This window comes from Peromyscus maniculatus, chromosome 5, assembly GCF_049852395.1.
Source record: "Peromyscus maniculatus bairdii isolate BWxNUB_F1_BW_parent chromosome 5, HU_Pman_BW_mat_3.1, whole genome shotgun sequence".
Classification (NCBI taxonomy): domain Eukaryota; kingdom Metazoa; phylum Chordata; class Mammalia; order Rodentia; family Cricetidae; genus Peromyscus; species Peromyscus maniculatus.
In genome coordinates, this window is record NC_134856.1 from 81,613,265 (window position 1) to 81,636,453 (window position 23,189).

General features: G+C 43.4%; 1 protein-coding gene across 3 annotated transcripts in view; it reads right to left on the reverse strand.

Annotated features, from left to right (window-relative positions):
* Positions 1 to 23,189, reverse strand: part of Camk1d (calcium/calmodulin dependent protein kinase ID) — a 411,952-nt gene that overhangs the window by 234,608 nt on the left and 154,155 nt on the right. The gene's annotated exons all lie outside the window — the stretch shown is intronic.

Here is a 23,189-nt window from a genome sequence, read left to right on the forward strand (position 1 = left end):
GCTTGTATGTAGTGCTGAGGATCAAACCCAGGGCTTTGTGCATGCTTAGGTAACAGCCACATCTCCAGCCAAGGGCTGTTCATTTTCTAAGGGCTTGTTATCTTCACTGTAAAGAATGACAGTGATAACCATGCATGGTGATTCTAATTCTTCAAGACTTTAAAAAAATTTACAGTGCCCCCAACCCTGAATGTCAGCCTCTCAGATATAGTCATAAATAGATGGTAAACTAATGGCAGTTGTCAAATTGCTCAAGTGAAGCAATGCCAGTCACTTCTGGCTCTCTTCCCAGAAGCCAATTTCCAGTCATTGATAGTTCTTGCGGCTCTCTCTTCTCCATCCCACCATCCACCCCATGCACACACTCTCCATCTGGTCCCCAGCGAACAGAACGTGAGATTCTCTGACTTTGGTTCCCGCCCCTGCCCCCCATGGGACTTTAATGATACAATTGTCTAGGATTTACACTCCATTTTTCAAGTTCACAGGAAAACTTGCTGTGGTTAACAAGCCCTGTTTGAACAGTAAGGCGTCTGCACACAAAATACACTTTCCAACAATATGTGAAACAAGTTCTCAGAGGAGGTTTTCGGCAACTCCTCCAACGCTCACAGAGTCACTGGCTTAGTTCACCAAATCCTGTGACCCAGGAGACAAGCTGTACACACTAGCAGGCTCCACTCTACCACTGAAGTTATCACTCATTTAAAAGGAAAGAAAATTGCCTATTTCCATCCAAATGAATTAATTGGGACAGGCAGTATAGATGTCCAACGCAGGAACACTTGTTAGCTTAAATTACTTACAGATCATGTTGACAAGTAAATTGACAGCCAAGAGAGATCTTGCTTATATATCTAGATTTGTCTGACAGAACATTCTGGAAAACTTCAATGGAATGTATTAATGACTGTGTGTGTGTGTGTGTGTGTGTGTGTGTGTGTGTGTGTGTGTGTGTGTGTAAGCCTGACAAAAGCAACTTCAAAAGGGGAAGGTTATTTTGGCTCACTGTTTCAGGGGATCTCAGTCCACCATGGTGAGGAAAGCATGGTGACTGAGGTGACTCTGTCCATGGGGATGTGAGCATGCAATGTGGCTTGTTACATTTAGATAATCAGGAAGCCAAATGGAACAGGAAGTAGCACTGGGCTAAAGGCTTCAACGGCCCACATTCAGTAACATTGCTCTGCCAGCGAGGTCCCACAATGTCCTATAACAGAGCCACTAGCTGGGGACCAGGTATCTAAACACATGAGCCTGTGGTAGACATTCAGACCCAGACCATAACATGGAGATTATGGGCTCCGCCCCAAAGCCCTGTGAGTATCTACACTGCAAACTTTGCCTCCACAGGAAGATGGGATCGCTGGGTTTTTTATTGATGAAAAAAATGCCCTAAGAAAGAAAAAGCTTAAAGAAGATACCACTTGTGGTGTTTTCACTTGAGAAAAACAACAAGGAAGCCTGTAAGTCCCCGTTCAAGGACTCAGGTCACTCTGCACCTGACTTATTGGGTGAGGAATGGGAGAATGGATATGAAAAAGAGGCCCTAGCCTCTTCCTTCAAGCTGATGCAGCCAAAGGATCCATGATGGAAATAGGATCTGATACAATGAAAAGGAGATTCTTACTAAAGCTTCCTGACTGAGGAAATTGGAGATGGTTTCCAAAGATGGTGATGATCCTAGAAACAACATCTTGACAGCAGAAGAGAAGGGCCCTGCTCTTGTTATTCAACCAGGTAGAAAGATAGAAATGTCCTAAAAGGCCACCAGGAAATGCAGGTTGACATGCAGATTTGGAGGGTTAAGAATGATGAATTAGGGCCAGATGGATGCCTATCACACAAGCCCGATGGCCTGAGTTTGACTCATAAAGAACTCATAGACAGACGGCAGGATGGAGAAAATGGACTCTACACTCTCCTCCTTATTTCTTAACCCTCTCCCCACCCCCACCTACTAGGCCATCAGTTTTAAATTGCCTCTTCTAGCTCTTTCTGCTTCTAATGGCGTCAGGTACTCTGTAAAGTACAGTTCTAGAGACCCGCCCTCAGACCCATCCCCATGCCCTGACTCCTATAGAGGTGGCCTCTGTCCTTCATGTGCCAACATTTAGGCATGTGGGCACACCCATGCATAATAATACTAAAAAGTGAAATTTACCTTTAAAAGCATTACAAATTAAATACACTGATTATATTCAATAGGTAATGGAAAGCTACTCTTTAATTAAGAAGCAAAGTTTTCAAAGACTAGTGCAAGATTAGTTAACTTTAGTGATACATAATGTACCAGAAGACACAGGACTATGATTTGTATTTTAAATGTCCCCCAAAGGCCATGTGTTGAAGTCTTGGTCATTGGTCTGTGGTGCTATTGAGAAGTGATAGAAACTTTAGGCAATGGGGCTTAATGAGAAAGAGTGAGATAACTGAAGCATGCTCCCCAAAGGAATACTAGAGTCCTAAAGAGAGTCAGAGTGAGTGGTGCTATACCCCCATAGTCATGGGCTTTTATCACAGCAACAGAAAAGTAACCAATACCAGTACTATACCCTGAAATACCTCGGTGCTTTGGATTCAGTTAAGCCTCCTATCCTTTGTGAATCTAAACTAGAAGACTTAAAGGGGAGAGTCACGTGGAAGGATAGCAAATTCCAGCACCCATCCCAAGGTCTAGAGGAAAGAACCCTTCGGAGTCTAGATTTAGGTGTGACTTGAGAGCCTATCAGATGCAAGTGCATAGGGAGCCTGCAAGGACCCCAGACACATTTATGGGGACACCCTAGGCTTTCCCTGGTTTGGCACATGAGGATGGGCAGCAGGATGACTTCACAGTGCCTCATCAAAGTGACCTCCACCACCATTTACTGCCTCAGGCAAACAGAGATCCATAAATGCCTTTCTATGGTATTCTGAGAAGCCAACAAGGCATATAAAATACCTTGAACTGGTTCTGGGGCCTCTCTCTGTCCCTTCCCCTTAGACTGGATTTGGGGGCTGTCTCATGTTACCTGCAGGAATGTGGCTTTGTTTCTGCTGTCCATTCTGGGTCTATATTATGGGGTATATGTAGACATGTAGACATGCTGACTGGCTGAACTGCACAAGTTCAAGTCAAACACCAGCATATACAACATTTACAAAGCTCTAGAAATACAAACAGGTCCACTTTGTGAGAACAATGGTCTACAGCCTATACTGATGATGAACTCTGTTAGTAAAATACCCATTAGGTAAAAATTCTAACATTGGCACATGTATTTAAAAATCATAACGGAAATACAGAAATATTATTACCCTAGAATATCATGTATAATTAAAATTATACAATATTAAGGTTTTATTAAGTTAGAACAAAGAAACAACATTGACTTCATTTTATCCAAGAATAACACAAATAGCATTTTTTTTATTTCACTAGAAAACCTTATGAATGACAGTATTTGAAGTGACCAAAGGAATACTTGAACATGCCATCTGTTTCATCCTTATAGACCAGGTGATGATGAATGATGAGCAACAGGAAAGTCAGCCCTCTCATTATCCTACATGACTATAGTTTATTTTTGGAATTATCTTCAAACCATGGCTCCTTTCAGGAATCTTAAAAATTTGGTCCATTTGTAAAAGTTACTCTGGGTAAAATTAGGTACTGTACCCCACAAATCCTTGCAAGCAACCATGGGCCTGGGAGCAAGGATATCTTTGTTCACCTGTCTATGCCTGAAAGGACATAGGCAGTTTTCATATGACTAGGTAAGCAGATTTGTGGGTCAACCATAAATCTCAAATGGTATCCTTGGGTCTCAGTTTCTTTCTGACTCATGAGAACAAATTTATAAGAGCAAGTTCTGACATGTTCCTTCTGTCCCCCCCTGGGCCATCTTGTCTCCCCGCTCTGGAAACCACTACTTCGGTAAGACTTCCAAGGCTTCCACTACTTCCAAGGCTGGAGATGCAGCCTGAGAAGTGCTCCAGATTAAAGACATCAAATGAGGAAATCTCCACAGATGGCCGGGTGGAAAGCAAAGCCGACTGGTGTTGAATTTTGAAAAATGTCCCCAGCTGGGAAACAGAAGGAAGAAGAGAAGTCAGCAGATGGAAAGACAAACAGGAACACGAAATGTACTTAGTGTCACCACCATTAGGGATCTGAGTTTTAAGAAGTTAGTTGGTCTAGTGTCCGTCAACAGGCTCTGACGTTTCAGAAAAGCCAAGAAGACCCTATACCATGAAAAAAACCACAATTTGGTGACTCAAAATTAATTCAATTTTGTTATTGTTTTTGGGAATACGTTTGAGTACCACAGATGAGCAGAAGTCATGATGTAGAGGGATTAGTGGGTGAGTTTGTCATGAGGAAGTTGAGCTGTAGATGTAGAAATGATTTCAAGAACTTTGGTGGTAATAGAAAGCAAAGGAGAGAAAACAAACAAAAAAGGCAACAGATAAAGGCAGGAAACTGGGAGAGTTTCTGAAATCATCCACAATCTATGGGATTAAAAGTCTAATTCTAGAAATTAGGATTTCAGAAGATGAGCCTCCACTGCATACTGCCAGTCAGAGCAAGTGCTTGCTCCATTTGATCTACCCTCAGATTCCAGAACACGGCTGGGAGCTAGTTAGTCAATAAAGTGCTTTATTTGGAAGCATTCGGGCCTGACATTTGATTCCCAGAATCCATCCTTAAATTATAAATTATATATATACATACACACACACACATGTTAGTACATGAGACTATAAGAGACAGAGGATTCCCAAGGTTCACTGACAATCCATCCTTGCCTACTTGATTTCCATGCCAATGAGACTCTGTCTCAAAAAAAATACACACACATACACACACACACACACACACACACACACACACACACACACACACACGCGTATACGCACGCACACATGTGTGTGTATTTAAATACATACATATCCAGTGCTTTTGAGGAATGACCCAAGGTTGTCCTCTGGTCTTCACATGTGTGAGCACACATGCGTATGCACAGCCACACACACCTGTGCATGCCAACACACATGAAAATACACATATGATCCAGACTATAATTATGAAATGGGCCTAGATTTCTGTCTATACTATATCTGTGCACTGCTGGCTAGAATACACCTTCATAATATTCACTCTATCATCTATGTCAATGTCGGATGATAAGAACCCTTCCCAGTGTGCCCTCCTACCCTTTGTGGGTCTGTCCACCTACCCCAGTACAGCTGACACTCAGGGAAATTACCAAGTCCAGTATCAGAGCAGCAGACCTCATTTCATTGGCAGGGCTGGGGACCTTGGGGTCTAACTGCTTTTAGACCTACCCTCATTCTCTTAGGCCTATGGAGTCATTTTAATTAATTCTATCATCAGACATCCCGTTGGAAGGAAGGAAATGTCCGAATGAACAGTGCCATGCAATGCCTCTTTCTTTACGTCTCTGTTTCCATTAGTGGCCCCTGGACTGTTCTGATTACTCAGATTGAAAAACTCACTTCTCTCATTCCTGACCTTCTAAGATAATGCCACCAGCTGGGGAAACAAGTCTTCCAACATATAACCTTGTTGGGGGACATTTCAGAGTCGCACCTAACACCTGTATAACTGACCCCTATCCTATACATTACGCAGAGAACCATCATTAAATGACCCAGAATTCCTTCCTACCCACCTCCACGCTAAAGTCTTCAGTGGCTACCCCACTGGCTACCAAATAAAGGATGAGCCCCTTAGTCTTCTGGGGCACCTTGGCCTATGACTTCAGCAGTATCCTCCTGTGTGTTTGCATGTTCTCAAATGTCCCGAACTGCCTCAGGCACAGCCCACACTTTGAATCTCTTTCTCTCTATACCTGTCCTGGATGCTCTAACCACTTAGCTGCCTCCTGTGATTCCTCACAAGCAGAGCCTTCCCCTGCTACCTTCTCCTGGTTTACTGAATACCTCTTTGCCTAGCCTCTGCCCCTTTCCTACAGGACCTTCAGTTTCTTTGGCATACGGCTCTAAAATGTGTCAAGACCCTCCAGTCTCAACTCTCAATGCCTTGAGATGGGGCAGAGCCTGATTCATTTTTGAAAATGTGTGTAAGTCATCAATAATGTACAAGATATAAAATGCCTGCTAATTCAGCCCCAACTGGGTTTCTTTCCAGAAGGTTCTTTACTCACTGAAACTTTGGAACCATTAATAGCATCTTTTCATATAGAATTCTGGAGGGAAACATATAAACACAGAGGCTGAGGATGCATCTCAAAGCGCAAAGTGCATACTGAGAGAGTAAGAAGGACTGAGTTCAGATTCTTAGCACCCACAGAACAAAAAGCTAGGAGTCCTGGAACATGCCTCTAACCCTAGTACTAGAGGAGATAGTCAGAGACAGGGGGATTGCTGGGGCTTGCTGACCAGCCAGCCTCAGTGAAACTAAGAGCTCCAGGTTCAGGGAGAGACCCTGTCTTAAAAAATAAAGTAGATGGGCTGGAGTTCAGTGGTTAAGAGTGCTTCCTGCTCTCTTGGAGGACCCAGGTTCACTTCCTGCTCTCTTGGAGGACCCAGGTTCAGTTCCCAGCACCTACACAGTGGCTCACAACTGCCTGTAACTCCAGTCCTAGGGGACCCAATACCCTCTTTTGACCTCCTCAGCGCCTGCACACACATTGTGCACATACACATACAGATAAGATGGGCAAATATATATATATGCATAAATAAATAAATATTTTTAAAGAAAGAAATTAAGGTGGAGAATAGAGCAAGATACTCCACACATGAGTATACACACACACACACACACACACACACACTGGGGGGGGGGAGGTGGGCAGAAGAGCCAAATATCAAGCAGAATATTTCAACCATGGGGATGTCTTTAACTGCTATTTACAAATCTCCCTTTGTGGCCTAAATTTTAAAAGTGAGTTTTTAAAATGTGTATTCCATGTCCCACCTAAGGGTCAACAATAAAACGGGAAATTCTGGGTCACTTCTGTTAGAAAGGTTTTTTGGTTTTCTTTTTTGTGTTTTTAATGTGTAATGGAATCAGAGCCTCGGCCCAGCTGCCCGTGTATACTTACCGCTATACTCCCAGCCTGCTGTCGGGGTTATATTGGCCTGAAACTAGTCTTCCCTTCATTTTTTTTCATCTGTGAAATGAGTACAAATTTACTGCTCTCAAAATCCTTGTGTTAGGAGACATGTGTATAGTTTCAAAACACTTGACAGTTGTGTGCACGCAGACAAACGAAGTTAGGGAAGTGGTTATTTTAGGTTGTGGTAGCCCCGGTGTCTGGTACAGGGCCTTGTGGCTTTACAGCCCTCTAGCTAAGGCTGCTCCAACTCTCCATCCTTCTGCCTTATCCGCCCTGGTGCTAGGATTTCAGGCCGGAAACATCATAACAGGCCTAAAGTAAAGCTTTTTAATTTTAACAGAGAAGAGGGACTAGTTGTTTACTTCCTCAATTTTCCCTCTTGGGAACTGGTATAATTCACCAAAGTGTGTGTGTGTGTGTGTGTGTGTGTGTGTGTGTGTGTGTGTGTGTGTGTGTGTATACACTAAGCACCTACTATTTGACAAGAACTTTGTCAGGTACAAGAAATATTTATGGCCCTTAGGTTTATCGCCTCTCTTCTCAGAGAGCTTCAGATCTGACAGAGAAGAAAGATAAGCAATCAGGCACCATCACTGTACATGCTGGCAAATGTCGCAGCAGAGGAAAATTCCAGAAACGGCTGGAACTGAGGGAACAGGGCGGCTCAGCCACCCCAGGACTCAGCACGAATGCCTCCTGATCAGGAGTAAACATGCAAAAGATCTCCTAAGCGTCTTGCAGGTATGTCCAACCTGAGCCACAAAGTCAAGTAGAGCTCTGGATGCAACCCACAGATAGAAAATTAGAGCTTCATTTAAAACATTAGGAGATGATTTTGCGATTTATTGTTGTTGCCGTTAGTTCAACTACGCAGTTCTTGATAATGACCATGGAAGGTGACTCCTGTCACAAAGCCAAAAGGGTAGACAAGCCTGATAGAGGATCTTTTTATAACTAGGCTCCGGTTCCTAGACTCTAGGGTGAGGACAGAGCATCTTTATCCCTCACAGGCTACCAAAGGATGCTGGTGTGACTGAAGAGAAGACCATCTGGCCCAGATCCCAGCACAGGCACCCGATCAGGACAGAATAGTAGCATTTCAGGAGAGATGATGTGAAGCCTGCTGGGAGGAGATCCACAGCACCACCCACCCTCATCCTTGTAAATCTTACAGAGGTGAATGGAGGCGGGAGACAAGAAGGATTGAAGGGATTTGGGAAGACACCATTAGGAGGGTAACATGGCTTCAACCATGGTGTGTTCAAGGTGCTATAATAAAGTACCATATGCTGGGAGGATTATGAGGCACAGGAATGTACTTCCTACCTTCTAGAAATTGGGAAACCCAAGATCAAAAAGTGCCAGTAGACCCTGGGTACAGGAGAAGCCTGTTTTCTGGTTCCTAGCCAGTGGATTCTGGTTATGTCCTCATATGGCAGAAACATCTAGTTAGCTCTCTGGAGTTGCTTTTTACCAGCTCCCTAATCATTCAGTAGACTGGAGCCCTTAGGATCTCTTCACTTCCCTGAAGCCTGATACCATCACCCTGGGGATTAGAACACTAACATATGAAGGTGGATTTAAAAACTCCTACTTGGTACAATTAAAAGACAAATCTGAATTATTTAGAATTTGAGCTATCAGACAAATTTTTAAAATCTATACATTTAAGATTATTTCTCTGGGGCCTGAAAAGAAGAATCCGTGGTTAAAAGCTCTTGGTGCTCTTACAAAGGTCCAGTTCCCAGCACACACATGGTGGATCACAGTCATCCACAACTCCAGTTCCAGGGGATCTGATGCCCTCTTTTGATCTCTAGGGGCACCACACACTCACGTGCTGCTCCTCCATACATGAGAGTAAATCATTCATAAACAAATATCTTTAAAAAAAAGATTTACAGAATCTATGTTCTGTGTTTTGCTTGTAGACATACACCCTGTGCACACAGTGCACACAGAGACCAGAAGAGGCATTCAGTCCCCTGAAACTGGAACTAGATGGTTGTGAGCCACCACGCAGGTGCTAGGAACTGAACCCAGGTCCTCTCCAAGAGCGGCAAATGCTCTCAGAGTGAGCGGTACCTTCAGCTCCAAAACTTTACATTTAATATTTGTTTTGTTTGACAACTTGCAGGTTGTCAGTGTTGTTAACAAGTGCCTTTACCCAATGAGCTATCTCATTAACATCTTTAGAGGCACTTGTAGCCTCTTGAAAGACAGTTCCCAGTGTAGCCACCATAGCTACTCAGGTAAAAAAGTATGGACATTCACTGGCTTCAAGAACTTAGTATTTCCTTTCCTAGGTGGGTCTTACAATCAAAAGTAATTATGAAAGTATTATAAAACTTACTTTCGCCATGCAATTGTTAAGATTAGTAGAAAAAAAAATCTCCAACTGGATTTGAATCCTAAGTGAACAGCTCAGAATAATAAGATCTACAATCTAAGTACTACGAGGTCAACCCTGCTAAGCCTCCAAGATCAGGCACTTCCACAGTGGTCCGGCCATAAGAAAGCCTCTGCTCCACCATCTGCATACACATGAAGTCATCCTGTAAGATACCACAAAAGCTGGGCATGGCACTGCACGCCTGTGATCCCAGCATTCAGGAACTGTGGCCGAGGATCCTGAGATCAAATCAGCCTGGAATGCACGGTGAGATCTGTGCCTCTTTCCCAACTCAAAAACAACCCAGAAGAGAAGAGAGCAGGTGGAATAAGGAAAATAGGAATATGGGAAAATATCATAGAATGCATTATACTATATGTTAGTTTAAGATCTGGGCAGAGGGATTCTAAGTAACATGCTGATACTGTGTTGTTTTATGTCACATAATTATGACTTAGGTGAAGAAATCAAGAATTTTGATGCTGGAAAGGTAATCCTCTATGCACACTAAGCAAACCCCCCAGTAGAGAGGATTCCAGAGTCTGTACATACTCGGGGAACTCACATTGCTGCTCTGACCATCTGCTCCTCCAGTTCAGCAGCAATATTGTGAAATATCCCAGCCTATTTCCTGAGCATGGCTTCACAACCTGTTTCTTCAAAACTGTTTCCATTCAGAAGTTTCTATTCCCATTGACAATACAGTCCTTCCAAGAGAAAACTCTTTCAATTACCTTTTAAAGAGGAACAGTATCTTGCCTCTTGGAAGATATATTGAGTACCACTAATAATCGATGTAATGATTTAATGATTGCTCTCCAAACAAATTGCTTCCATGAGCTAATGTACTTCCAGTCTGTATAATGAAACTCCACCACCTAAATGATTATTGAAACTCTATCACTTAAATGGCCATTTTAGAGAGGAAAAGCTGTTGACCGGACAGACTCTTTTAAGAAATTCAGTGACCAACTTTCTTATGAATATTGCTGGTGCATGAAATGTAGCTCACCAAGCACAGTCTGTAATCTTCCACGACACTTTCTTTTTCTTTCTTTCTTTCTTTCTTTCTTTCTTTCTTTCTTTCTTTCTTTCTTTCTTTCTTTCTTTCTTTCTTTCTCTCTCTCTCTCTCTCTCTCTCTCTTTCTTTCTTTCTTTCTTTCTTTCTGTCTTTCTTTCTCTTTCTTTCCTTCTCTCTCTCCCTCTCCCTCTCTCTCTTTCTTTCTTTCCTTCTCTCTCTCTCTCTCTCTCTCTCTCTCCCCCTCTCCCTCTCTCTCTCCCTCTCCCTCTCCCTCTTTCTCTCTCTCTCTCTCTCTCTCTCTCTCTCTCTCTCTCTCTCTCTCTCTCTCCCTCTCCCTCTCTCTTTCTTTCTTTCTTTCTTTCTTTTCGAGACAGGGTTTTTCTGTGTAGTTTTGGTGCCTGTCCTGGATCTCGCTCTGTAGACCAGGCTGGCCTCAAACTCACAGAGATCCTCCTGCCTCTGCCTCCCCTAGTGCTGGGATTAAAGGCCACTGGCTGCCGGCCTTCCACGGCATTTTAAGAAATGAAGCACTCCACAATAACTAAAAGTGGGAGGCAGGCAAAGCAGCAGCGAGAGTTCCACACTAGGGCTTCAGAACATGTCTACCAAAGTTTCAGCCATTCTGATGACATCTTAAAATATTCAGAAAAGGAAGTCCCACCTACAAAATGGCCTGTTCTGAATTTGAAGAATACAAGGCCAAACCACAGCGGGGTCTAGACATGGTGAGTAGTGTGGCCCAGTGGTACAGCACAAGCTTGGCATCCATGAGATCTAGGGTCCCATCTGCTACCAAACCAACAGTTTTAAACACGAGCTTTAGCAGAATTAGACAGGAAGAGGAGAGGCTGCAAACAGATCTGCCCCCCAAGTGTTTGTTTTATTTTGTTCGATACAGGTCTCCCTGTGTAGCCTCAGATGGCTTAGAATTCACTACATAGACCAATCCTCCTGCCTCAGCCTCCAGAGTACAGGTATGGGCCACCACTCTAGCTTGCCTTCCAAGCTTTAATACACAATACGAGATGTATGGAGTACTCGGGAAAGGGCAACTGAGTCACCTGACTACTTTCTGGTTCTGGGGATGAAACAGCCTGCTCAAGAGGCCATGAAATTTTCCTCCATGACAATGTTTTAAGACAGTAATGTGAAAATTTTTTCCTAGGTAAAAAAATAAAACTACAGAAAACCACAGGTTTTCACTCCAGCATCGGCTATTCTAGTGAGACTCCTCATTGGGTTTTGAAGCAAAAGCATCATGTGGGGGGTTGATGGGGATGTTTGCATCTGTTTATACATGTATGTATGTGCAGATGTGCTCGCCTGCACATGTGCATGTGGAAGCCAGTGGTCAGCTTCTGCTATCTTCTGTCATTTCCGACTTGACTTGTTGAGAGAGGTTCTCAATACACCTATCATGTCAGTTTCTGCCAGACTGGCAGGCCAGTGAGCCCCAGGAATCCACCTCTCTCCATCCTCGACTCCCAGTGTCAGGGTTACAGGCGCATGCCACCAAGCCTGGCTTTTCATGTGAATACTGAAGATCTAATTCGGGTCCTCATGCTGTGCAGCGAGTGCTCTGCTCCCTGGGCCATCCTCCGAGCCCAACTTGAAAAAAAAAAAACATAAACAAAAAAGAATATCTCCTTGGGTTGAAATTGAGTTGTATTTCCATAGAGCTCCACCAGATTCCCTGGCTGTGAAAACCCGCTGGTGGGGTGTTCTCAGTTTAGTTCTGGCAGGACATCCCTCAGAACAAAGCCATGTGACACAGTGGCAGCTGGGAGGGTGGGATTAACTGATGGTGGAGTAAGAACTTAACAGAGTGCAGGAATCTTGGCACGCAGCCTGATGGAAGCTTCTCTAGGATTAGGATCTAATACAAGAGTAACATTTCCCCTATTTTCTAGATAATTCTACAGCATGGCTTATTTCCTCATGAATTTCATTCTATTGACAAGGCGGTGGAAAAGATGGGGGCCCATCATGTGGACCTGAAATGGGAAGGAAGCCTTTCCCATGCTGAACCATTAAGTCAGGCTCTGGGCTGACCTTGGACCTCCTTTCTCATGTATACTGGAGGACTGCAGGCAGCAGACAGCAGAGGAACTCCAGCGGCCCCAGCGATGCTGCACCACCCTAAGGGGAGAAGTCAGAGAGAACAGCACCTCTAATCCAACTGCCAGAGGAACTTCAGAAACCAGACCCAGTGTACCACGTCGGAACCCAGATGAGCTACTGGGGTAGATTTGTGAGGCTTTGCCAACCATGCCAGGGGGCTTTTAAAGATGAGGGAAAGTTGGCCGGGCGGTGGTGGCGCACGCCTTTAATCCCAGCACTTGGGAGGCAGAGCCAGGTGGATCGCTGTGAGTTGGAGGCCAGCCTGGGCTACCAAGTGAGCTCCAGGAAAGGCGCAAAACTACGCAGAGAAACCCTGTCTCGAAAAACCAAAAAAAAAAAAAAAAAAAAAAAGATGAGGGAAGTTATTTTTTGAGATAGTGTCTCACTATGTAGCCTTGGATGTCCTGGAACTCACTGTGTAGACCAGGCTGGTCTCCAACATGCAGAGATCCACTTGCATCAGCCTCCCAAAGGCTAGGATTAAAGGCATGTGCCATAACGTCTGGTTATTTTCTTCCTTCCTTCCTTCTTCCTTTTTTTTGAAAAGTTGTTTTCTTGTATTCTTCTGAAAGATGCTCTACAAGAGAAGTGGTGTGGTTCCATGGAAACCATTCTAAATTAAAAGTCCAGAAATCGCTTGGGCTCCACATCTGCCCAAGTTTGTTCTGTGCCCTGGTGCAAGCTGCTCCATCTTTCTGGGCCTGTTTAATTGTCCTGAAGTCAATAGAACCACACTTCAACCTCATTTTCTAGTTCTAATGCTCAGCAACTCACATTAAAAGCAGATGTTAACACACGGAATGTTTTCATAAGAGCTTTTCAGCAAGAAAAATAGTAAGGCACATTCTTGACACATTCTTGCCAAGTCCACAACTCTACTACACTTCTCTCCTTGAGAGGGACAGCCACCTTATCCCTGCTGCTACTGTATTTTGTGGCATCAGGACATGCCTGTGCTCCAAAGGGAGCCTTTGGAGATAAAACTTGAGTGGGGCAACTTCCGGGAAGGCATCTTCCCCTTAGTCCCACAGCCTAGCCAGATGTTCCCCTACATATAAGCATAACATAGAAAGGAAACGTTACAGAGTCCACCCAATATGCCAGGCAGACAGTGTTCTCAAGGCATTGCATCCATGAGTCTTTAATCCCTCCGGCAGGAGCGGGTGCTGAAGCATCAGGGTAAACACCTGCCTATTACGTACAAGGCCTCAGATTTGAGCCTCTGTACTACAAAAACAAAATGAACACCTCTACCAAAAAAAATTCAAGAAAATTCTACAGCATCCATGAGAGAGAATACTAACACCATCTCCCTTATGGACCAAGGACACTTGGGTTGAAACAACTTGCCCAAGGTCTGGAAACTTCTAAGGAGAGTTACTACATGCAAACTTATTGAGGTAAACTCTCAGGTCTTCATCAGTATTATATCTCGCTTCTCTGTCACATGACAAGTTATGGGAAGAGATTTATTATTGTACAATTCATGAGCATCATTGCCTATACCAATATGTGGCCTCTTCCTTAAGAGACAACATGGTGGCAGATGCGAGCTAAAAGCCAACCTGAGACAGAAGGGACAGAAAGCTTGAGGTAGACCTTATGTTTCCTACGACTAGTTATGTTAAGTCTAGTTCCCCATTGGTAAAATGTGGCCATCAACATCTCCTTCATTGGTTTATGATGAAGTGTTTATAGAAATTTTAGCTAGCTCTAAATCTTGATGAAGGGAGAACATTTGTACTGAAACCCACAAATGATATGTCTACATTGTTCTGAATTTCAGTACGCTGGATCAGGACAAACATTTGTAGTCTGACCTGAACATCATCAGTCATAACTGAACTTATGGGCGTTTATGTCTTACTATTCATTGGGAATCACAAGACGGGTTTCCTGTAAGTTCTTGTAAGGCTGTTCAAGTCACACAGGTGACCCACTCGAGGGAAAGGTTTGGGACTCTAAAGACAGAGGAGATCTACAAGGGAGAGCTCCACTCTCTTCCTGGCTGCCCTGCTCACCAGATTGCACACTTGGCACCTCAGTTTCTACAAGATGGACAGACAAAGCAGTTCCCACTCAAAGAAATAGAAGCTTTTCTAAGGGAACAGGGTGGGAGGGCCTATGTTTGCATGGTGCCTAATATCTGAAAATGTTAAAATGCTTTTCTTATACCTCATCTTCTTTGGGTACTCCAGACAAGAGACATTATAATAGAATCAAGGATGTGTTTATGAGGCATAAAGGATGTTTTAGTATTCAATAGAAAGGTATAAGAAAATGAGATACACTTAAAATACATGAATATGTCACATACATACAGCATATTTGCATATGTAAGCATACATATGTGCATATATGTGGAAATTTAGCCCATTAGTTCATTCAACAAGAACAATAGCCCAGTACAGCCCCCTGCTATTACAGCAATGCATCTGTTTAACATCTGTTTAACATCTGTCTAATATCCTTGTATGTGTTCAGATTCCCAAGTGGCACCTCTCACCTGCCTGTGTCATACACTCAAAACCATTTTTCAAATGCCAATGAAAGAAAACTGCAAGTGCCTTAAAAATGGATATGAAATAAGATTTATCAAATTACATACAATTACTATTACAGAAAAAGTTATTTTAGTGTTCATCTCCCCAAACCTGGCTTTGACCTCTGACCTTAATTTCCAAGCCTGAGAAAAAGAGTTTTGCTTATAAAGCACTAAAATTATGGACAAGGGCCTGAAGAGATGAGTCAGCAGTTAAGTGCACTGTCCTTCTAGAGGACCTGGGTTCAATCCCAGCACCCACTTGGTGGCTCACAACCATCTGCAACTCCAGTTCCAAGGGATCAGATGCCCTCTTGTGGCCCTCGTAGGTACCAGGTACACACTTGGTACACAGACATGCATGCAGGCAAAAAGCACCCATACACATTAAATTAAATTAATTAAAAAAACAATACTACGATGAAATGGTAAACAAATGTTTGAATCACCCAATAATAATCCTGAATTTAGAGTTTACTAAAATAATCCGTCTACTCGTATAAATAATGCCCAAAACAGGATGGAGGAGACACAACCCAGAGCTGAGTAGAAAAGCGAGAGAGAAGCACTGGTGTGTATTTATTTTGATTCCTATGCTGACCATCCTTGTGTCTCTAAGAACTCTTTGTACTTAACCTTTCAGGGAACTGATTCTCCAATGAAAGCTATTTTGATTTTTTTTAAAGGCACACGCTATGCTACAAGATACACACACGCACTTTCTGAGAATCATTTAAATGACATTTGTATAAATCATTAGCTCAGTAAGTTTACAGAAAAAGGGAGAAAATATTTGCCAAGATGTGTTACAAGAGGAATTTAACCACAGCCTTGTCCACATGAGAGTTAGCTCCTCAAGTAATTGTGTCCATCAGGAGACGGGGAGCTAACACAGGAAAGAGCAGGCAAACAAGCAGCCCAGCTTCACAGACCATGCAGAAGCACACTGTTCTCCCACTGCTCTTAACACCTACAGAGTCGTACATATAGCAGGAAAGGTGGCGGGAGCAGCCAAGCTCTGCTCAAGTGACTTAAGTTCACTCTGTTGCTGTGGGAGAATCAGCTCCGACTCCAACTTGCCTCTTCTAGAGTACTGTGTACTGGTTGATGGACTTGCCATCCACATGCTTAGAGTATTATGTCTTATATGTCAACTTGACTAGGCTAAGAGATGCCTGGAAAGCTGGTAAGGTAGTGTTTAGGGGCGTGTGTGTGTGTGTGTGTGTGTGTGTGTGTGTGTGTGTGTGTGTGTGTTTCTAGAAGATCAGACTCAACAAAGTAGTGGGTACCACTCTATTCCTCGACAGCTACAACAGAACTAATAGGCAGGCCTGAGACATCGGCATTCCCAGTTAGCTTTAACTAAGTCAAACCATGGTTCATCTGACTCCCTGATCTTTGGGTGTGGACTGAATTACCCTGAGTCTCCAGGTTGCAGACAATAAGCCAGAACTCCGTAATTGGCTTCCATGATTGCATGAGCCAATCCCTCCTACTAAATCTCTCTGTATTTCTACACATAATCCATTGGTTGTTTCTCTAGAGATCCCTGACTAATATGGTCTGCAAAGCCAGAGAGAACAGGCCCTAGACGCTCCAATCAGCACCCATTCATCCATATTTCTAACCTCCCAAACTCACTGGGGAGTTACCTACTTCTTGCTTCCATGGTCAGCACCATGCCTCTAAGTTCAGTGCTGGAAATGGAAACTTCATAGTCGTAGAAAGAAGACACCTGATGTCAGAGTCAGGGAGACATTGGAGCCATGAAATATAAAAGGGAAGGGCTCACCTAGACAAGGACAATTCAGGGGAACAAGCTGAAGGACATATGTATCATACCGAAGCTGAATGGAGGACAGAAACAATGATCTACTCCTTTCAGAGAGCACGCATGAAACATGGGGAAAGGGAGTTGAAAACCAGAGATCACAAAATAAAGGGTTGCTTATGTAGGGGTGTAGATCTTGACTAAAGATGGAGAGGCTCAATATTAGACCAACACATCAACCATCAACGCTTATTTATTTGGGGTACAGGAGAAAGGGGACTCTATAAGTAGTCCGCATGAGCCATCCAGAGTGCAATATTTAGGGAATGAAAATCACAGGCAGGAAGAGGCACCAGAGGGGGAAAAAAACACCTCGGACTCTTGTGATTATCCCTGCCTCACAGTAAGAGGCACAGCTGATTCGGTCTTCCTTCCATTTTTTAATTATATGTGGGTGTGTACATAGTGTGTGTGTGTGTGTGTGTGTGTGTGTGTGTGTGTGTGTGTGTGTGTGTGTGTGTGTGTAGGTGTGAGTGAGTGCAGGAGGTGCCCATGGAGGTCAGAGCTGGACTTATGGACATTTGTGAGTTGACAACATGAATAATAAAGCCCTCTTAATGCTGAATCATCTCTCGAGTCCCCATCAATGTGTTCTTAAAACCTACCCAGTTAACTTCAACGAGCAGTTGGAGGTGAGAGCCAGTGGATCAGAACAAAACAAGAACCATCACTGACTGCATGCTTCCCCACGCTGACAAGGTGATGATAACCCACAGTTTCAAAGCAGTTCCTACCCAGGCCCCTTCCTAAAGAAAATCTCTGCAGCTTGCAAAGTAGTCATCAGAACAGCATGCTCAGTCCCAGTGCCATGTTTCATTCATCTGAATGGGGGCTATGTTTCATTCATCAGGATGGGGGCCATGTTTCATTCATCTGGATGGGGGCCATGTTTCATTCATCTGTTGGGCTCTGGATCCATCCAAAATTCCATCTAAAATGTCAACTGTCTGTAACACATCTACCAGTGACTGACTTCTTCCCTAGCTAGAACTGACTTAATGTTGGAAAAATGACTGTTTCAAGGTTTCGTTGGCACAAGTTCATGTTTAAGTAACCTGAGCCTCAGTTTCCCTAAGTCTTACTCAAGGGGCTGCTCTAGACACATCCCTTTTGCTTTTCCTGCCCCTTGCTTTTCTGTATGCATCTCCTTCTCTCTTCACCTCTCATCTTACTGCAGACTGTTAATGCATTTGTCTTCCCACTCCAGCAAACTGCTAGAGGTGATGCTATCAAATCAGATTGGAGCCCTGGCTGCCCTCCAAGCAAATAAGACCACAGAAATCATAAAGTATAATCCAACTAAGGTGAGTGGTGCTGACGATGTTATATTCCATACTGCATAAAATGTTCTGTTCGCGGGACCACAGCTAACCACTCTGTCTCTAACAGCTCATGATGAATCATATAAATCCAGCCCACTAAACCCGAAAGTCAGGCGGTGGCTTTCTCTGCTGCATAGCAACAGCCTACCACGATGTTTATCAGGCTTCCTCCCCCCCTCTCTAAACTTGGTTTAATATCTACTTATCAAGTTGAAAATTCATTTTGGAACTATTTTCAGAGCAAGTACAAAGACATCTACTAGGATATATTAGCTGCATTACTTTTATCCAATGAAATAAATAAATCTCTCACCCTACAATAAACTTAGCACGTAGGAGGACAAGCAGTCTCTTAAATGGGCCCATTTGGATGAAACACAGCATGAAAATATACAAACAGCCAGGGGACATGGGAGGCCTATCTTGGACCCTACCTATAATGACTAGTTAAATTGTGCCAGGATTTATCTTATTTTAGTTTTTGCTGAAACAATTTTTTTAATTTCCTTTATTTTTTGTGATTATAATGTAATTACATCATTTTCTTCTTCCCTTTCCTCCCTTCAAACCTTCCCTTATACCCCTCCTTGCTCTTTTTCAAATTCATAGCCTTTTTTCCCTTTAACTATTGATACACACACACACACACACACACACACACACACACACACAAACACACTCCTAAATATATAAGTACAACCTGTTCGATCTCTAGAAAGTTACTTGTATGTGTGTTTTCAGGAAAGCAACCAAGAGTTCTACCTAGGTTTGAAACCTATGATGCCTATGAACCACAACAACGACCAGCATGGCACAATAAACCGAAGGAAGGGTATAGTGGTGGCATGCATACCTCGGTGGTAACCAACAGGTCTCTAAATGGTCTGAAAGCTCACTCAAACAAAAAGGAAATGATGTCTGATACCAGACACCTAGCCAACTAGCCAGAGCTGGTGAACTCATGGACTGGGAGGAGAACCTACCACCACCACTTTTCTAAACCAGCATAATCCCTAACTACATTCTAAGTGTTTGTCCTTACACCCACAGACAAGTGCAGTCTTCACCCCTCATCAAGAAAACTTCTCTTTGCAACAGAGACCAATATAGAAAACCACAATCACTGGGCAGCAGAGGCACACGCCTTTAATCCCAGAGGCAGAGCCAGATAGAAATCTCTGTGAGTTTGAGGCCAGCCTGGTCTACAGAGCGTGATCCAGAACAGGCACCAAAACTACACAGAGAAACCCTGTCTCAAATAAAACAAAACAAAACTAAACAAAAGCAAAAAAGAAAAAAAAAGAAAAGGAAAGAAAGAAAGAAAAGAGAGAGAGAGAAGGAAGGAAGGAAGGAAGGAAGGAAGGAAGGAAGGAAGGAAGGAAGGAAGGAAGGAAGGAAGGAAGGAAGGAAGGAAAGAAAGAAGGAAAGAAAACCACAAACAATCAAAATGCAGAATTGTGGAGCCCAGTCCCAACGGGTATGTCTATAATACAACTCTGGTACCTAAAGGCTCAGGAAACACTGCTAAGAGGGGGTGGAAAGGTTGTAGGAACCAGAGGATCAGGGAGTTTGCTGTGAGAGTGTGTCTCCTAGAAACATCAGAAGCTACACCCATCAAGTCTCACAACATAATTGCCTAAACATGAGCTGAACAAGAATAACAATGGACCTCCTAATGAGGACAGCAGAAAGCCCAGGAGGCATCATCCCCACACAAAGAACTACTGGCAACTTGGGATTGCTGAGAGCTGAGAAAAAGTCTTCCCCAGGGAAGAGCACATCAATTGATTATCCAATATTTAATTGTTTCATTGCTTTATTTTATGTGTATAGGTATTCTACCTACATGTATGTATGCATACCACTCGCCTGCCTCGTACCTGCAGAGACCAGAAGAGGGCATTGGATCCTCTTGGAACTGAAGTTACACAGGATTGTGAGTCACCACGTGAAGGATGGGAATTGCCTCTGGAAAAGCAGCCAGTGCTTGCAACCACTAACCCATCTCTCCAGACCCTTCCCCAAGATTTATTTTAGTATGTGTTTCAGAAATGTTTAGTCTCTACAAAAGCCTAGACTATGATGAGTTCCAGCCCTGGAAAGTCAATCGGTCATCTATACTTGGATAGCCCCAAGACCTCCAAATCCACCATGCCCAAGTCAGAACTCATCCTTACCTTCCTGCTCATAGATCATTCATCTCAGTTAATGAGATGATCAGTCACCCAGTTACCCCTGTCAGAAATCACAGCATTATCATCAGCTCCTATCTGTCCTTCAACACCTCTCTGCCTCTTCCAAATCCTGACCTCCTGTATTAGCATCTTCATATCCATGTCTTCTGTACAGCCCATAGCCCGTTTTAACACGTTCCTTCATTTCTCTACATGACTCACCTCATGACCTCTTATGTGTTCTCACTCCATGCTCCTGCTCTGTCCAATCAGTCCTTTCAAGTTCTGCCACAGGACACTTATAAATCATCATCTAGCTTCTCTCATGATAACCCGATCTCTCCTCATATCTACTGCCTGAGCCCAAAATCCAAAGCGGAGTTTAGAGCATGTCCCCCCACCCTATCTTTTCCCAAACGTGGGTCTCCATTTGCCTCACCTCAAACCCTCTGCCCCCATCAAAGGAGCCAGTTCCCCCAGAATAATCCCCTGGCTCCCGTCTCCTAACTTCTTCCTACACCATTTCTCTCTCTCTCTCTCTCTCTCTCTCTCTCTCTCTCTCTCTCTCTCTCAACTTTTCTTTCTCTTTGTTTCTTTCTATAGTGTTAGGAATCAAACCCAGGGCCTGTGTAGCAACCTACCACTGGACTACATATCCAGCCCGTGTCTCCTAGCTTCTGTTTGAGTTGCTCCTTCTGATTGGAATGTCTATCTGCCTTTCTGGAAAAATATACTTATGTGGCTGCCCCTCAGCCATGCAACCTGTCCTCAAGCCCATCCCTGGGTCCCCTGGACATGCTGTTATCAAATCATCTATAACTTTATCCTGTTGGTGAGTAGCAAAATCTAGATCTCAGATGTCAAGAACTCCATGTCCAGTAGTGCTGCCTCTTCGTGTGTGCTAGTTTTATGTCAACTTGACACAAGCTAGGGTTATCTGAAAGAAGAGAATCTCAACTGCAAAAATGCCTCCACAGTATCTGGCTATAGGGCATTTTCTTAATTAATGATTGATGAAAGTAGGCTCAACACATTGTGGGTGGTGCTATCCCTGGGCTGGTGTTTCTGGGTTCTAAAAAAAAAAAAAAAAGCAGGATGAGCAAGCCATGGGGACTAAGTCAGTAAGCAGCACCCCCCACTCCAGCCCCCATGGCCTCTGCATCAGCTCCTGCCTCCAGGTTCCTGCCCTGCTTGAGTTCCTGGCTTCCTTCAATGATGGACTACAATTTGGAAGTGTAAGCCAAAGTAACCCTTTCCTCTTCAACTTGCTTTTGGTCCAGTGTTTCATCATAGCAATAGAAACCCAAACTAAGATATGGTGCATGCTGGGAACTTGATAAACATTTCTTCAATGAATGAATATCACCATGGCAGCATTCTAAACATGGTGCCAAACTATTTTCTTTGAAGTCTATATAATTTTCTTTCAGCTGTTTGTGATGCGGAGTTCCTCTTAGCCTGCTTGTAAATCATTTGCAAAAGATTAACAAAATAAACTAGCATAGTAGATAACCCGACTTTTATCTCCTGAGAAATCATTCCTTTGTTCTTTACTCCCTAGAGAAGAGTCCATGCCTCTAGGCTTCCCAGCAACTGATAGTGAGAAGCTATCAAAACAAATCATTCCAAATCCATGGTCCTCCCAGGTTTTAAATACCCTGTCTAGAGATGTAATTACTACTGAGGCACTGGGTGGAGATACTGATTAAGTCAAAATATTCATGGCATGAACCAAGACAAGCTTATAAAGCCTGCACCTGTACCTACCGCCCATATGGATGGAAAAGATCTCCAACACTGCATATGGATTCCCAGGCTCTTTTATTTCTAAGCCCAGACAACCTCTAGGTCCAAAGTGGAACCTTTAGAAAGAGAATTCCATCTGAAATGTCAACTGTCTGTAACACATCTACATCTTCATATCACCAGTGACTAACCTCTTCTTCAAACACTGATTTCATATGGGAAAATAGGACATTTCAATAAATGTTTCATTAACACAGTATTTTCCTGTCTGATGCAAATATTTTGCTTTCCCAGACTCTCCTCTACAGAACCATTTCCTACAATCCTCTGCAGCACAGCCTAGAACTCTCTAATTCCAATAGACAACCCAAAGAGCATAGAAACCAACCCAACAAATGAGTGAAAACAAATCCTCACACTAAAAGCCATGGAGACTATTTTGTTCTGGAACACTGATACCAAGTCTGTGTTCTTCTCTGAGTTGCCCAAAGGTCAGGACAGGACAGACTGTGCTGACCACCTCAGCGGTGCTGGGTGGCAAAGCACGCTCCATGGGTCACTGTAGGCCCCAGAAGGAATGAAGTGAAAAATTATGCAGAAAGGATGTACGGTGGGTGGTTTCTTGGGTCCCTAGATAAGGCTTGTTCCCATTCCACTTGTTTATCTGGACTGGATTTCTTGCTATGTACTGATTCCAAACCCCAAAAATTTCAAGGATATTCTGAACATCTTTTATTAATAGCAACTCAAATTTTTTCAGATAGATGCCAAACATGCAAAAGCAGGTGCCATATAAGGTTTGTTCCTTCAAACTTCATAAAAATATGGTGGAAAGACTTAATCCTAACAGTACAAGGAGTGTGATCAGGTAGAATACCATCCGAGTATGGGGGAAAGTTGGGGGGGGGGTCAGATAACATCAGAATGGCTTGCGTGTGGCCTTGTACTG